The sequence below is a fragment of the Taeniopygia guttata genome, chromosome 9 (assembly GCF_048771995.1).
Source record: "Taeniopygia guttata chromosome 9, bTaeGut7.mat, whole genome shotgun sequence".
Lineage (NCBI taxonomy): Eukaryota > Metazoa > Chordata > Aves > Passeriformes > Estrildidae > Taeniopygia > Taeniopygia guttata.
The window spans coordinates 11230866-11248473 of record NC_133034.1 but is presented as its reverse complement, the minus strand read 5'-3'; the positions used below and the strand labels follow the sequence as shown (position 1 = coordinate 11248473).

Below are 17608 nucleotides of genomic sequence, written 5' to 3'. Positions count from 1 at the left end.
GGGCGGTCTCCATGGCAACCAGGAAGGGGCGGACATCGCGCGGGGTCACCGCTAGCCCGGCCCCCTCTTAAAGGAGCAGCCGCGGCGGCCCCGCGCTGCCGGGCAGGGTCTGACCCCCGCCGCCGGTGCCACCAGCGACCCGCGCCCCGGCCGCCCCCTGGCCGCCCCGAGGGGGGACATTCCCGCGGACCCGAGGTGACGACCCCGGCGGAGGGATACCGACCGCCGCCAGCGGCTTCGCCGAGCGCAGCGAGCGGGCCGCGCTCCGGGACGCGGCGGGGGCTGCGCGGGGGGCGGCAGCCAGGGCAGGGGCCGCCCGCCGGCCCGGGGCGCGCGCGGGCCCCGGCGGGGCCCCGGCGCCAGGAGAAAGTAGTCCCGCGGCCTCCCCCTCGCGCCGCTGGAAGGGGTTCGGCGGCGGAGGCGGCGGACGAGGCGTCGCTCGGTGCTGCGGCTTCAGCTGATAATTGAAGGGAAGCGAGGCGGCTGCTGCCGGGAGGAGGGAGGCACGGAGCGTCTGCGGAGGCCGCACCGGGACAAACTAGGTACCCGGGGCCCCTCCGCTCGGTCGGGGGGCGCCGGGGAGGCGGGCGCGGGGCGGCGGGGCGCTCGCCGGGCCCCTCGGCGACTCCGGGCCGGGCCTGTTGTGTCATCCTGGCATTAGACGAGCTGCCCTTCCTGGCGGCCCGGGGCAGGGGGAGGGGAGCGGCGCCATCCCGGAGCATTGTTGCAGATGGGGGTGGGGGGGCGAAGGGGAGCTGGGAACGACGCGGCGCCGTGCTGGTGAGTGTGTGGGGCGGCCCGGAGGGGTGGAATGGGGCCCTCGCTGTGGAGGGAAGGGGTGGAAACGGAGCTGACAAAATGGCCAGGCGGCCCCCGAGCCCGCTGCAGGGGCATCCCTCGCCCCCCTACCCCGGGCAGGGGTGCCGGGGGCCACCTGGCCTTTCCCGGGCCGCCTGGCGGGGAGGGGGCGGCAGCGCGGCCGCCCCTCGGCGGGCCCTGTGTGGCTGCTGATACAAAAGGGCAGTGTCAGTGTTGACACTGCCGTGCCGATTTCGATGCCCTTCCATGTCTTCCCTCCCCCACTCCGCTTGGCCCCCTTTTCCTTAGTGGTCCTTTCTTTCCCACCCCCTTATATTTTTTCCTCCTCTAAAGAAACTAGGGAATATCTTAAAGGAAAAATAGCAATTTATTTTTCTTTTCCTCCTGCCCAGCTCGGTAAAAATGCTAAACAATCGGCCGACGTCCATATTTTACAAGCTTTTTTGGGGGGAGGAAGAAGGTGGGCAGAAAACGGAGGCGCCCGTGGGGTCGGAGTCACAAAGCTGGCTGCCCACGAAAGGGATTATTTTCGCAGCTAAATGTTTTCGAGCTGATGTTTTTCTTGTTTTCAGTCAAGAAGCAAGTTGTTGCCTGGTCCTTGCGTTTGCTTGCATAATGCGTCGTACTTGGAGGCTGATCAAACGCTGGGTTCTGCCTTTCCTGCCTGGCTCTTCCTCCTTCCCTTTTCCCGGGGGGCTGGGTCGTGGGACAAGTTAGAGGGGGCTGGTGGCGCTGGGGCTCCCGGCTGCTGCCCCGCGGATCCGGGGAAGGGAAGGAACCGAGGCCGGGGCTCTCGCCAGACCTGCAGGCCTGTCTTCCTGTGTCCAACTTTTTTATTGTTCCCCCTTCCCCCTTCCGAGTGCACGGGCTCTCCGGCAGGCGGGGGTTTGCACGGCTCGGGAGTCCCAAAGTCTAGACGGGGAACCGGAAAATAATAGGGGAAAGAATGGAAAGTTATGTCAAGGGCTTTGGGGAAAAAACATCGAAGTATCGAACAAAGGTCCTGCCTGTGTTGGAGAGAGAGGCCTGCATGTGAGGCCTGATTGTGTCGCATTTACACACGGGGAAGAAATGAGTGCTTGGTACTGGCCTAAATTTATTCTGTAAGTCTGGCATGGAACTTAGGAACGCTTTCAAAGAGTCTGTAGTTTGTTTTGGGAGAGTTTTTATTATGTGTAACAGTCCAGTAGTGATTTTTATTTTAAATCCTTTTTTCCCCCCTAAAAAGACAGTTCAGGTTGTTTTTGTTTTTTTTCTTCCTGCCTTGTTCAGCAGAAATAATACTGATTCAGAGCTTCTAACACTGTAATATAAAACTTAGAATAACTTCTACAGTTTGTGTTGTGTGTATTATGAATTTTGAGCTTCCTGGTGCTTTAAAGGCTGCCATAAAGAGGAGTCAATAGTTACCAGCTGATAAATTTGAAGTACATCTGTCATAATGAGAAAGAAGAGGAATTCTGAGCACTTGAATTAATTTTTCAAGATTTTCTTGTGGGAAGTGACACTGTGGGTATTCTTTTGTAAGACTTTAAAAACTAGCAAGCATTCCTGTCATTATTTCTGTTTATCTCTGGTGTAGTCTCTTCAGTTCTCCCTCTTCCACTCTCAAAACTAGAGTTCTAATTGTACAGGGTTGGGGATTTGGTTTGGTCTTTTGTTTTTAATTTTAAATTAAAAAAAATTGGTATTCAGTTTATGAGGTTTCTGAGATTTATTAAGATTTTTGATAAGCTAGAAGTTTTTAAACAAGTTGTATTTTATGCATGCAAAAATATACACAATGGGCATGAAAGCATGATGAAAAATAACTGTAGTTTTCTATTTTTTGGTAGTCTACTTAATAAATATATATAGGAATTAAATGTATATTATGAAAATACCAGTTAAAATATCAGTTTGCAGCTGATATTTTAACAAAATATGTTGTATTTGAATGAAGAAATTTAAAAACAGTAGTCTGGTGAATAAATTCTGAAAATAATGGTTAAAGTTTTCAACAATATACAAGTTTTTAACTTGCAGTAGTTTCTGTATTTGTGAAATGGAGCTGATTGTGAGCAGCTCAGTTCTTTTCATCTTAAATGCAAAGGTGTTTTTAAATTTTATTGTTTGGTGTATCTTACTGTTGTGTTAGAAATACAGGAAATCAGATTTTTTTTCCCTTTCTTAGGGTTTTTTGTGAGAAAAATGAGTAGTATACTTGAATTAACAACTTTTAAGTCTTCATTCTCCAGATGGTTGCATAGGTAGGAACCTAAACATGTCTTAGCTGTTAGTAGAAAGATTGTAGGTCATCCACGTTGTGACATTACTGCTTATTAATATAGCAGATCTACTTCAGTAGGAGTGCCAACCTGTTGAGTAAGAGCTTAGGAAAATGGAGTCTTTTTATGTCTTGCAAAAGTTTTTCAGGTCAAAGTGACCATTAGGGGAAATATTCTGCATCTTCCCAGTAAATGAATACTCAAAGCTGTCATTCCTAATCAGGAATCATGCACCAAGTTTTTGTGGTTTTTTTTGTTTTTTTTTTTCTTCCTTTTTGTGTTGTACTTTGACTGTCTTCAAACCCAGAGTGTAAATATTACAGAAAAAAACTGCAATGAAAACTTGTTCTTATAAAATCATTCCTAAATTTGAAGTCTAAAGCTGTAGGTGACAACAGCACTATTCCTTCTGCAGCAGTGTAGCAAAAATAAAATGCATTTGTCTTTAATGCCATCAGTGGAGACATGATCAATTTCCATGTGGATCCTTACATCACTGATAAGTCCAGTTACTTCTCTGTAGCAGTCCAGAACCATAACCTGATTAAATACCTTTCATTTCAAAGTGATGAAGCAGAAGTAAGAAAGTCAGTGAGGAAACTGCATGTTGGTACCTAATTTGCAGCTAAATGAATCTCACAGCCATGTTAATCTTGTATTTATAGGCCATGCTATATTTTCTAACAAAGTAGTTGGTAAGCATCATATAGAGCACTTTTGATCATGGTTCTGTCTTTTGTCACACTGAGGCTAAATTATTGTGACAAAGTATAATCAGATACTGAAGTACAACATGGTGAACAAATACAGCATTGCCAAAAACTTAACCCAGAATGTTTCTGGGATCTCCCATTGGCCTGTTGGATGATCAGTGTCCTGTTCATCACCTGTAAAATTAGTAACACCCCTTATAATGCACTTTGTTGACTCTTTTATGCTATTTTCATCAAGGTGTCACTGCCCCATTCAGTACTGATTCCGAAGGTAGTAGCACATTGGATTTTTTTTTTTTTTTTTGATAGAGTAACTAAAAGTTACTCAAAGTAATTAGCTTTGGGTGAGTATGTTTAGTTTTATGAAGAAGTAATATTTTAAATGTGCTCTTAATCACTACATAGTATCACAGCAGATTTATGGCAGTATATGAAGGAACTTCTTACTGAGGGTTTCCATAGCTCAGTTTTAACTTAGGCCATGAGGTTGATAACTGCAAAACAAAGTCCTACTAACTTTTTTCCTTGGTGTATTTTTTTTCAATTTATATGAAATAAAGTGCTTCTCAAGGAGCAAAACTATTTTCAGAGTTCTAAGTAGTGAGCAATAATGATAAAAGTGCTTGTATGAGCCACTTTTCTCAGGTTCATTTTTTTTAACAAAACAGTTGCTGAATTCATGTTTTAAAGTTATCTTCTGTAAATAAAGAAATTTTAGCTACCTATCAAATGTACAGTGTCTGTGGAGGACAGGGCTAAGTCTACTGGCTTCTCCTGCCTGCTTTCAGATACCAGCAATTGTTGCTTTAGTACGAAGTTCAGTTTGGGGAGCAATTGTTCTCCTAATCCTGCCATCAAGTTGAGTCCAACTGTGTAAATATGCATATTCTCCTTCAATTCTGTCTGGCAGCTATGGTTCGAGCACACAGAACCGATCTGTTTACTCTCCTCATCTGTGATGATGCTTGTCTTGCAAGGTACTGACTGTTGCCAGTCTAAGTGGACTCATGAAGCTACTTGGTACAAGTATGGCAGCAAACTGCCCTGAGAGCAGTAGATGGTCAACTCTGTAAGGAAAAAATGGAAATATTGTTTTAATATAGGAGAAATGGAAAACTTAGGTGTATTATCAAGAAAGTTAATCATGATGGTTTAATATTGGACTTCAATATTGAAGATGCATGAGAAGTACTAGCAACGATGTTCAAGCCATGGTTACCTTCTGTTGCTCCAGAAAAGCCTCTCTTGTAAGGATTCATACAGTAAGCCTGTTTGCAAAGCTTGGAAACCTCAGGAAGTTACTTGGCCCTTCTCACATTTAACTTCTTATACCCTTGAATAGTTTTTCATTGATTGCAGCCTGATGAAAAGAGGTCTGTTTTCTGGTGTGATAAGAAAGAAAAAACTCCAAACCTTACTAATATACAAAGGTATGCTTGGAGAAGAAACTGGAATGATTCTATCAGTGTGTAGTAATACTCTGCTGGCTCATGGACTGGGAGGGGAATATCTAATTTTCTCAAGTGTTTTCTATATGATTTGTTTTGGTAGTGTCCACATAAAGTGCACATGCTGAACTGCAAAGTTCTGGAAGTTCTGGCCTTCATGAAAGGTATGAAAGGGTCTGAGTCATCTTCTGGAATGTGAGCCTTGAGTTGTAGGGAGCAATTTGGTGTTTCAAATTGGAAGCTGAGGTCTCTTTGAATAAGACGGTTTGTTTTAGGCTCTGAAAGGCAAGGTATATTTCACATTTATTCTGCTTCCAGAGCAACTTGTTGCTGACAACTTGTGTTCTGTTGCATGAAGTCCAAATAACTAAGCATAGTGTAAAGAAGGACACGTAGTTGCTAGACTTCTGTAAAGCTGGAAATAAAAGAATACAAATATGTTCTTTCTTCTCTTGTGTATGTATGGTTTTTTGGGAACAAATGTGTTAAACTTTCAGGAGGCTTTTAGGCCCTGAGATGAGCATTAGACTTAATACTGGCAGTGTGCACCTCTTTCAGTTTTGTAGTTGGCTGTTTGAAGTGTGGTTAATATCAATGTTTATTAATGCAGAGCAGTAACACTATTTTTTTTGCCTTGATTTTCAGGTGTAGCTTTTAATAGTAAAACTGTTATGAAAACTAGGTCTGTGACAAACTCATGCCCCAAGGCATCTAGGTGTAGATTTAGCTGTGTTTGCTTTTAGAAAGCATGTATCCTGTTCTGTTCTCCCTCATTTTTCTCCACATCTGTCTTCTGTCTTGCCTTACTTTGCGCTCTTGATAGTTTGTCTTACCAGCTCTGGGTAGGAGAAATGATCTCTCTGTATGTGGGCTTTTATGTGCTTGAGGTCTGTTCTGTAGCTCTGCTCCAAGTCCAAGACTGCTTACATGCAAAAGTACAGGTAAATAAATGTGGAAATCCAAAATACACTCTTGTATAGTATCTTCTGCATTGAAAACATTGAGGCTTTTGGGATCAGGAGCAACATAAATGAGTTGAGGCACCAAAAAGGGAAAGATGGAAACAATGCGTTGTAACACTAGTCAGGGTGGACTCTGATATCCCCCATGCCTGCCCTCCTCCCCCTTCCCTCCAGCCCTAAAGAAAAGGAAAAACACACACCTGCATCCCACCCACTCATTAAGGGACTTGAATTACATGTCCTTGATACTGGTGTAATGATTAGTTGCTTACTTTAACTCCTGCAGTTAGTGAGGAGAAGCTCTCTTTACATTATATATGCCTTTGTGGAATATGTGTGGTAGATGGGTGTTTTTGGACAAGGTAATATTGCAAGATGTGATTAATGTCAGGGCTAGAGGATGGCATCTTATCCAAGTTAATAATGTTCTGTGTCTTCTAATGTCAAATCCCTTATGTAATTAGCTTATTCAGTGTAGGGAGTGTCCTGTCCTGGAAGGTGTATGCAGTGTAACTGAATCTTCTGATCACAGGTGAGATGCGGCTGTGCATTTAAAGAGGACAAATGAAGGAAGTAACTGAGGGTGCATATTAATAAGCTGTATGCTGAATTTAAGCTTGGAATTCTGCCTTCCTTAGAGAGTGAGTGTTTTCTTCCTCTTTATTTTGGGGATACACTTTATTTATAATCAACTTACTGACTGCAAACTGTAATTTCACTTGTCTTGAGCTTTGCAGTTGTTTCAGGTGTGATGGCTTGATGAACTCACCCATTGTACAGGGGTGAGGGGAAGGTAGGAAATCGCTCAGCTGAACAAGGACAGCAGACAGTCATAAGCTGTGTCAATAAACCTGAGTGAACAGCACCTGAGAAGCAGCTACATTGCTAGGTAGGTACTTATGAGATCTTTAAGCAGCTGGAGAAAACACAACTTCATCTGAATCTCATTTAATGAAAGGGATGGAATCTGCATAACTTCAGCAAACTTCAACTCACAATTTCAAGTGTTACAGCTTGTACTTTAAAGATCTACTGCAGTCTGTTCTACGGTGCTTTTCAAGTTTATAAGATGACAATGGATTCTGCCATATCTTACTCTGGTAATATTCTGCCTGTTGTATTTGGCAGATAATAGTCTACAATAAAAGACTGGTAATAAACATTAAGACTTGAATTATACTATAAGCCTGTGGATTAAAGAAGTTAGTTTTGCTCCCTTACTCAGTTACAAGAGGCTTGTCAGAAGAACAGATAACATTCATTTGTCAAAAGTAAGAGGAAATTTGATAAACGCATATTTCCTATGGCATCTCTTAAGTTGGTATAGGTCTGCTGTATATTTGTGGACTTGCAAATGACCATAGGCATGCTGGATACCTGACTCTTGACAGCCCCTCAGAACTTTCACCAGCACTTTGTAACTGGAATTGGAAGAAGCATGTTAAGGGAAATGCCATTGCACACCTCAGTCTGCACATTTAAATGCTTGATTAAGTGGGTAGAAGGTGAGCTCTCTCAGGTTAGCTGTGAAGAGGAAAGATGAATTTTGTGAAATTTATGATGTGAAGGAATGGTACCACTTTAATGCCTTCTGTTAATGTTGACATATTTGAGTACTATGGGCATATTTTTTTTAATAGCTTAGAGGTTCTTGACATATTATCCAAATCAAACCAGAGTTGGAACAGAATGTGCGCTGAAAATTCCAACTTTATTGTGCTTTATGCAGAAGCACTCAAGTGAGCTAGAACTTGAGAATTTTATAATTAAAAACTGGGGGTAAATAGAAATGTAGTGATGAGTTAATTTTTTGGGAATACACTTTAACTAAATGTAAAGTTGCCTGTGAGACTCCACTGAAGTGACAGGCCAAGTAATCCCAATCTATCACTTCCAAAATAAAATGCAGTGACCATACTTGTTGCTATGCTTCCTGGCTTCCATAGGTTGCCTGGAGTAAAGTATACTCCCTGTGAGCTTTTCCTCTGTCACAGACTTAGCCAAAAGCTGTTAAAACTGTTCTTGTAGTTTAAATAAAGTAGATTCCTATTAAGTAACAATAGATAAACAGTTGTATCATCTGTTTTTCAAAACTTCTTCATTCATTTGTTTTATTCAGATGAAATCTTGGGCTTATATCAGATTGAGATCTGACACTTGAATGCAAACTGTGATTCTTGCTGGTGGTACCTGTAGTGTTATGAGGAACACTCAACTCCCTCGACCTGTTCTCAGCAGTCTGCCGGTGTTAAACTAGTATTGCTTCTGTTTGTGGCATCTGTTTGTTGTTGGTTTCACATCTACCTTGCAGTTACTGGAAACTCTATTAAGACTCATTTGTACTATTATTTTAATTAACTAATTTTAATTGAAATAATTTTTATCCTATTTTAGTGGTGTTGGAGCATCTTAAAAGCTTTTATCAGAAGTAAGCAATGTAGATTGCTCTGCATTACCAAATTGTATAGTGTGCTTTAATTTAAAAGCTGTTCCCCTTCAGCTAAGAAATGGTTGCTTCCTTAGTCTCACAGATTTGCAATACTGATTTCCTTCTCCAAGATTATGTCAGGCTGCTTGGAAAGTCAGCTCTGTAAGATGGCAAATCAAAACCAGACAGCAGGTGATAGAGCTAATTGATCTAACAGCAGAGTTCAATTAGTATTTTGACTTTCTCTGTTGTGTAACACACTCTGAAACATTGGTTGAGTTGAATGTTAGCAACTCAGTTACAAAATTTCTCTGTTGCACTTTCATAGAACTCCTATGGATTTTTTTTTTTTTTTTTTCTACTAGTACTACATGTAACTCTTTCCACAAATGGAATAACTGGTTTGGGTTTTGGAATATATTAACTTTGGCAAGTTTCCTCCTCCCCCTTCCCCCCCCCCTTCAATGTGGCAGATATCAAACATGAACATATGGGCACAGAGTGACACAGCAATAGAAGGATCAAGCTGGATAAACAACCTCTGCACAGACTAACCCTACCCAAAAGTGTGGTATATGGTTTGTGGTTTTTTATTTTTAAATCTTAGAACTTGCTGCTTACTGCAATAACTTGCTTTGTGGAGGGCTGTCTTCTGCCTTCCTCCTCTTTCCCAGGAGAAGGTGTGGGGACAAGTTTTCTCTCTTCAGTCATAAAAGAGCTTCAGTGGTAGGTACCATGGGACAAGGACAGGAAAAGCTTCTCAAATTGTAGATAATAGACGTGTTGGCTTCTTTGCAGTGTCTTCTCTGACTTCTTACACCCTCTAAGAAAGAGGATAGTTAGAATAGCAGGAATGATGTTCTAGTTACTTCCTTAGCCAAAAGATCCAAAGGGAGGGACTCGCTTTTTGTGGGAGCTGAGCCTTGAAAGAGATTCTTGTACCTGAGCAGCATGAGCATCTTCCTCTCTCTGGTGGGCATAGCAGGACAACAGAACTTGTTAGTTGTCTGTAAGGACAATGAAGACTCTCTCTGGGAGTAGGCTTAGTAATAAACCTCATACTTGCCTTTTTAATTCTTCAGTCCTCCTGGGATATTCTTTCAGCATGCCATGTCTCAAAATTTAGGATCATCTAATTTCCAGCCTGAAAGTTTCTCTTAACTGTTTGCCTGCTAACGATATCAATACTATCCTGTCTTTATTTTCTTCTGTTGATGTTTTAATCTTAGCACTTACTGAAAGGATTTACAACCTTGTTGCCAGGCTAAATAATACAGGTTTTATTAGTTAACTTCTTTAAGATCACCCTTCTGGTTTCCAGCTGGTTTTCAGCTGGAAGGCCCACTGTGATGGGCTAGAGTATTTCAGATAAACACTGTTTTTACAAAAGCACTGAGAATTCTCAGTTACTCAGTAGTGGTGCATACACCTAAGCATTAATTCCTCTTTCACACCTCCTCTCCCCTTCCCGTCCAGCATCACTCTGGGAGGAACTGGAACATGCTGACAGGGTTTGACTTACAGAAAAAGCTTTTTGGGTTCAGTACTGAAGTACAGCAGCTCCATATTGAGTGGTAATATTGTACTTCATAGCATTGCAAGTGTCTCTTAGAATAATTTACTGTTCCACATTTTGATATATCCTTACTATTTTGAGAGAGGGACAGAGGAAGGAAAATGGGACTTGCAAGTTCTGATAATTTTGGAAAAAGGGGAGTTTTAAGGGAAGAGCTCTGTGTTTAGATAACCATATCACCTGTGTAGCTATTTGGAAATAAGCAAGGCTGTAATAACAAAGCTTTCATCTTAGTTCGTAGTTTTCTTCTATGGGTAATAGTCTTCCATCATTTTAAACACTTTCTGTTAAATTTGTGCAATGATGCAATCAGTTTGGATGCTATTTAACAGCAATTTAAACAGTCTTGGGTTTAACAAAACAGGAATAAAATATGAATGACCTCTGTTCTGTGAGCCAGGAAATAGTAACAAGTGCCCAGAGTTCTGCTGTCAAAAACCAAAATCTTTTGCTTCTGGAGTCTGTTCATGTCCTGTCATTACTGAAGTATGATTTCAGGATTTAATACCATTACAAGTTGAACATTATTGCCTGCCTTCAAGTGTAAAAAATGTTTAATCATCCACAGCTTACAGAGATGCTATTTTCCAGTTGTTTTTTAAAACCTTGGGCCTTTGACTGTGCATTCAGAGTATCTGTGAGTATTTTAAGTCCAGCTACATTTGAATGGTAAAATATTCTTTAAGTGTGTTTGGTGTAATGCAGCTTGGAAGCCCACTGGGTGGAAGCTGTAGTCCTCATCAGAAAGTACGTTTTGGTAAACTTTGAAACTTTGGTTCAGTGAGAATGTCTATCTACATAAGTATATAGGGTAAACAAATACAATGTTGTGGCACAACTGACACAGGGAAAGAAGGCAGACTGTCCTGTGAAAAGTATTTGAAAAAAATAGACTTTGTCTCTCAGGAAAGGAGAAGGCCTATTCCTGGAAATACAGTCAGCACTAAGGGTATCTCTTTAAATAGTAAGTTGTTTTTTAAAGAAAAGAGATAATTCTTCCTTACTGTATTTTTTGTATCACTTTAGGCTGGAGGACTTTAAATACCGGATTTCTGTGTAAAATACCTGGTTGTCTGTTAAAGGCTAATTTAAGGAGGAGAAAAAGTGCAAAACTATGTACAGGTGTTCAGTTTTCATACCACTGATTCTAGCTGTGTTGTCATAAATGTTACAGCTATACCAGGAGAGATAGTTCTTAGGCATTTTAAAGATGTTAACCTGCCATATACCTGTCATATATCAGGCATTCTAAAGATGTCAACCTGCCATACCTAAGCTTTGAACAACTGAGTCAAGGAATTCAAGAACTCAGTTTTGTGCCTATGAATTTAGGAATGGTGCTCAGAGATGGAGTGTGACAAGTAGAGGAGATGCAAGCTACTATATTTCCTCAAATTTTCACCTAGCCTTCTGAGACATAGCTGAATTGGGGCTTGTGAACCCTTATCCTTGCTTTATGTATATGATCTACCTGGTTAAAAAGCCTGCTTCAGAAGGAGTTGTGCTACTGTTGACATCAAATGCAGGATGTGACTAATGCAGGCCCAGACCTGTGGCAGCTAGAAGCAGCAGCTCAACCTATGGCAGAATATAGTGATTTAAATGTCTAAGTTTAGCTTCGATGCATCCAAAAGCAACGTAGTTTGTTACTACTTAATAGTATTCCAGGTTATGACAACAAACTAGAAATGCATTTACTCTTGGGGTGTGTTTGCTCTATTGTTGGGAAGGTTGGTGGCCCAGCTTTGAAGTGGGAATAACTTGAAAATACAAACTTGCGACTGGCTATCATTTAAACTGTTTTGTTCTTTGTACTTGAATAGACTGGAGTAGTGTTTGTGGTGGGAGAGTGGAGGATAAGCTGATGTAATTTCAAGTGGCTTCATCAGAATTTGAAAAGTTTAACTTGTGACAGTTGGTGATTAAAATGTTAGATTTTAAATTGTCTATGTCATCTTGTACAGATGCAATCTATATTTTTGACCAACTCCCTAAGTTTCATGTGATAAATTTTAACATGAAAATGGTCAGCACTGGCATAATAGTGAAGCTTATGATTGTACTCTATCCCTGTAGCCTCTGAGGTGTGGTGAACTTTGGATAAATACATGTAATAGTTAGAAACTACCTTCTGTATAGTACCCAAGACTTCCATGTAGGTTTGGTTTAGAGCAACTAATTTGCCTTCCTATTTTATCTAGGTGGCATTACTTACTAGGATGTCTCCCAAGAATTGTTGGGATTTTTAGCTTCCATCAGTACTTGATATTCCTTGGGAGATACAATGGAGCTCAGCTGAGCAGCTGCAGAGTGCAAACTCATGGCTCTAATGCCCTCAAGTGTGGCCTGTTTGTTTTCTCTCCTTAGTCTGTGCTGTAACTCCAGTAGTGAGTTAAATATTGTATGAAGAGTATAAGGAAGTGTAATCACCACTAAGCTTAGAATAAATGGAGTTTAAAAAAAAAACCCCAAAAAAAGTAGGTGTTAATAATATGTTAGTGGCATATTGCATGTTAGTAATATGTTAGTGGCGTATTCTGCCCTTGATATAAGAAAAAACAACTCCCGAATTCTGTTTTGAAAATTCCATGTTAGATGCTTTATATCCTCCACTTTCTACCAAAATAGGCATTTAATAGGAAATAGTTTCAATTAGTTTTTCATAGAGAACTGCATGTTTGGAGAGCTGTGTTTTCATCAGCTTTCAATTATGTGGAAGAAGTTTGTGTTGGACTGATCAGGCTGTTTTTAAATAGCAGTGCATGATGTCTGTGTCCCAAAACTGGTCTGTCAAGGGAGCCTTTGAATATAAAGTAAATGTACAGATAAATTTTGAAAAGCATAGCATAAAGACCCAAAGTCAGTGCAATAATTTGGCGTCTTTGGTATCTAATAGGGGTTGAGGTGCTCTCCTTAGCACCTCATCCCAGTAGTTGATGGGAGAAAAGATGTATTTCCAAGACATGACATTGGGAAATTGAGGTGTTAAAGATACTGGGATTACTAGAATGCTTTTTTGCTCATTAATCATATAAGGGATGGGAATGTACATGCTCCCAAGTGTCTTTGGTTTGCAAAACAGATTGAAGAGTAAAAGAAGCTGTAGCCTTTAGGAAATACGTACATTTTAACTATGATATGTAGGATACTGTGCAGAGGGAAGGGAAGAAAGTGGCCTTGCTCTTCTGCTGTGCAGAGGAGAAGAAAGAAACTGGCTCACTTCCAGGTATTTTCTGTCTTTCTTTACAAGCCTGTCTACTTCATATTCTTTCTTTTAGCTTTCCCTGAAGCCACTCCATTCCCTGTTTTTTACTTTTGTGTTGTAAAGAGTTATTTTATCTTGCAACATGATAAAGCTGCCCTCTCCAGTTAAATACCCTTTTATTTGTCTTCCTTACTAGTGCATTTTATTAAATGGCTTATAAGAGGATGAGAGTAAATAGGATGATGTGGAGTAGTTCTGGAGTGTCTCATGGGTATTCTTTAAAGAAAAAAGAACCCAAACCACGAAAACAAATCAGAAAGACAAGAGATCTTACATGGGAGTTGAGTGAACTTTGCTTCCAATTCAGTGTCATATTGCCAGTATGGGGTTATTTTCATGTTTGCAAAAATGTATTTTAGGAGTGTAGCAAGATAGAGGCATTGCTTTGCTTATATCATTGATGCATACACAAAGCACTTAGGAGAAATACTGTCTACCTTCCCTCTCTTCCCCGCTGTATTCTTTTTTGGTCCTAGACAAGGCCAAAAGTAATGTGTTGTTTTGCAGGGCAGTAGGTTGTAGGTTTGCTCATAAAGCATAGTTAATCATTAGTGTTGGATGAAAGGTCACCAGCATAGGAGACAATTCTTTGAGTATTCTGATTGGGTCACAGAGCAAATTGCAAGAGCTAAGGCTTATCAAACCAGCTATTGTACTATCTTCTTAAATAATCATTTTGATCAAGCTACAGAATCTTATAGCTCTGCTTGTTCTATTATGAGTGTCTCAGGGTGGTGAAGAGATTGTGTTCTTCTGTAATGTGTTCTGTATTCATCAGAGAGCAGCAGTTTAGCTGGAAGGCAACAAAAAGCCTTGAACAGATTTGGGCAGTACCTATTGGAACATTTTGTTGTCAGAAAGTAAGGAGCCTTTCTTCCAGCCCTGATGTGGTTGACTATTGACAAGAAATTCAGACTTTGACAAACCTGGCCATGCTAGGACCCTAGAAAACATACCTCATTAGTGTTAACTTGTTAGTCTTGTGAGCTGTAACATATGGACATAGATACGTAGTTGTAACATAGTTGTTCTTGTTCAAGGAAAGTGTGTGGGTAGCCTGGGAAAGATGAAGTAAAAATCATTGGTGAGGTAAAGCAGAAAAATGTCCTAGTGGTACTTGCACATAAGGGAAGAAGGAGATGAATTTGTAGCAGACTTTCTTGGTGTGTATTCAATGATGTTGAGTTCTTGTCTAGCTTAGAATAAATCTAGCAACTTGCTAAAAAGCACTTCAGAGAACTCTAATATTTAGTTTTGTTCGAGGTCAGCATCATGCACAGCACTCATTCCCACAACATTCTCTTGTTTTATTTGTGGAGCACTGAGAAGGTGTAAATGTGCAAAGTGGAGTAGACGCTTGTCAGAAAAGCATGCCATAAAGTTGTTTAATTCATTCATAAAACTCTGGCTTCTGACAACTTTTTCCATGACGATAAAATCTGAACCTTCCTTAAATACAATTGTGGGACCTATATTATATATTGTTCCCTGTATTTAACATGAAAGAATAGCTCTGAGCACTTTAAAGTCATGATCTTGCATTTCATAGGATCAGTTTAAAGACAGTGTAATCTTTAGTGTTTAACAGGTGTTTCTTGGGTTGTGGCTTCATTTTGCTCAGCTTTACACAGAACTTCTGTTTATACAGATATTTGTTAGGCAGTTTGGTTCATGATTTCATACCAGGTAAATGTCTTTAATTGTGCCTGTGTCAGTAATTTGGTATGTGTATTGGAGCTTGCTCCTAATTACATTACTCTAAGATATAATGTAAATGTATAAATTTTTTAGTGGTTGAGAGAATACGTCACTGGCACAAAATTCTAAGATGCTGCTGGTTTTGAGCACTGCCCAGTTTAGAAAACTTAAATGTGTTTTAATCCCTTTGTTTGTTTTTACAGTGTTCTTGTGATAGCAAAAGATCCATATGCAGATCCAGTGCTGGGGAAGCCGGAAACTTAACCTGTTTTAATTGGATTTCTTCCTCAATGACTGCAATTAAACCATTTCCCAGATTGTGTCATGTGGTGTAGGGCTCTTGCTATGCCTTAGGCCTATTACCTTTTCTGTGTAGCATTTGGGTGAAGTCTCTGTTCAGGAGAACAACATAACCTGCTTGAGCCAGTATGGGAACGGAAGCCTCAACAGGCTTCTGAATCAGTGATAGACGTCAGTGATTAGAAAAACAACACAAAAACTCCTGAAATCCTCCTGATTTGTCCCAAACTTGTCTAAATTATATTTTGAAGATGCAAAAATCTGGGGACCCACTCTAGGTGAGTAGAAAACAGGTGAATGCCTTCTATCTGGCCTTGGAAGCATAAGTTGTTTTTTGAAATTTTTGTTTTTAGCTGTGTAGTTTCCTCTTTAAGGCATGCTTATATTACTGATCATTTTTGTAGACTGGTTTAGAGCTGAAAATGAAGAAAATTAAGATCTCCAAAATTAATTACCAAAATGAAGATCCAGTCTTCTGCTTCTTTACCTTGTTTTTATAGTACCCTTAGACCTGTGGTCTTGAGCTCATGTTACTTTTTTAATTCACATCTACAAGTCAAATGGTTTTTGTGTTTCTTTTTCCAGCAGTAACTTCTGTGACATCTAGTCACTGAATTTCTTCAGTGTAGTGGCTGATTAAAGTTCTTGGGTTTTTGTTGTTGTTGGGTTTTATTTTGGTGGTTTTTTTTTTGTTTGAGTTTTTTTGGGGGGGGAGGGTGGGGAGGTGGGTTTGTTGCTTTTGTTTTTGCCTGTACCCTTCTAGTTGTCTAGGAGATTGCAGAGATCATCTTGTGTTAATTTAAACTTTGGGTGACCAAACCATGTTTTACTAGTTGCTGAGCTCATTAGGTCTCAGTAATTTAAGACAGCTTGGCAAAAGTTGATTAGGAATTTGGCAGGTCTCAGAAAACCTTCCATGCTGCAATTTGGGGCACGTATTGTCTAACAGGCTCTGCAGGTAGGACATGGCTGTGCACCATATCAGTATTTGTCTTGTGCTGTTGCACTTGGTTTTGCTTAAGGGCTGTGTGTGCCAGATACAGGTGAATGGCAAACTGCAAATAAGGCACCATCTGGTCTATGGCTTTAGAACAAAGAAGAGGCTTGGTGTTTGAGCAGTAGGTACTGCATTCAGATTCGGTGTTGTAAGTAAATGCAGCTCAAAGGCAGCTGGGCATTAAGTATTGGGTGGTGATGGTTTTGAGTACTTCTTGGTTCACTTGCAAGAAAGTACTGAAATAAGCTGTTAAACTGAAATTTGTATAAATCACTCAGCTAATTTTTTAATTTTTTTTCCCTCTGGTAATAAATGCCTCTTTTCCCAACTTTGCCACACCTCTTTTACTTGGTCTTGGCTTGACCACCTGCTTCTAGTTTGCCTTCTTTTCTGGCAGTGTCACTGACCTGTACTTCCTGAAGGATCCTGTGCTTTGATTCATGTTGTCTCACAGAGGATAAAGCTCCTCATTCAAGTGAATTCCTGTCTTCAGAGTAGAGCCTTCTTCATTCTTGCCAGACAATGTAGTTTTGTGTTTGTTTTGGGTTTTTTTAAATGTTTTTTTGTTACACTGTTAGTGAAAGCTTAAACCACTGTTCTGATAGTGACAACTATACAAGGGTTTCTAGAGAGTCTTAAAATGAAGATCAGGTAATATTTTACTTCTGTTTATGATGTTTTTTAGTTAAAAGTCTGCAAGAAACGAAGAATTCATATCAGTTCACTTTATGTGCAAACAGCATGGTTTTGGTCAGAATTCGGCTGTTGGAAAATTTGTTATTTTCTGTTGGAGAGAGCTGCTTTTGTTTGATTTTAAAAAGGAAAAGAACTATTGTTTTCATTGTTATTACAAGTTGAAACTACGCTTCTGTTAACATCTGGTAGCAGAATTGCATCCTGAGGCTCTCATAGTGGCGACTTCGTCACTATGTAACAGTAATTTTAAAGCTCCTGTAGAAGTGAAGTCAAGTTCTTGTTGTAGGACTGATTTGGCAGAAAAATTTTGCTCTGTGACACAAGTGTACAGAAGATGAAAACTTTGGACATATTTGTTCCTCACTTTTCCTTTGTTTCCCATTGCTGTGCTAAAAGGGAAAGAGATCTGTCAATAAAGATAGGAAATGTGATTCAGTAT

At 40.4% G+C, this 17608-nt stretch overlaps 1 protein-coding gene across 11 annotated transcripts in view; it reads left to right on the top strand.

Annotated features, from left to right (window-relative positions):
• Window positions 1-66: 66 nt before the first annotated feature.
• TRIP12 (thyroid hormone receptor interactor 12) overlaps window positions 67-17608 on the top strand; it is a 77228-nt gene continuing 59686 nt past the window's right edge. For 3 of the 11 annotated variants that reach the window (XM_030280072.4, XM_030280071.4, XM_030280070.4), the window contains exon 1: window positions 385-542. The gene's annotated coding sequence lies outside the window, so the exon portion shown is untranslated. Of the gene's footprint in view, window positions 196-334; window positions 543-618; window positions 781-7024; window positions 7099-9133; window positions 9216-9341; window positions 9364-17608 lie in introns of those variants that run through there. The other 8 variants (XM_030280067.4, XM_030280068.4, XM_030280062.4 and 5 more) reach the window with 8 other exon arrangements.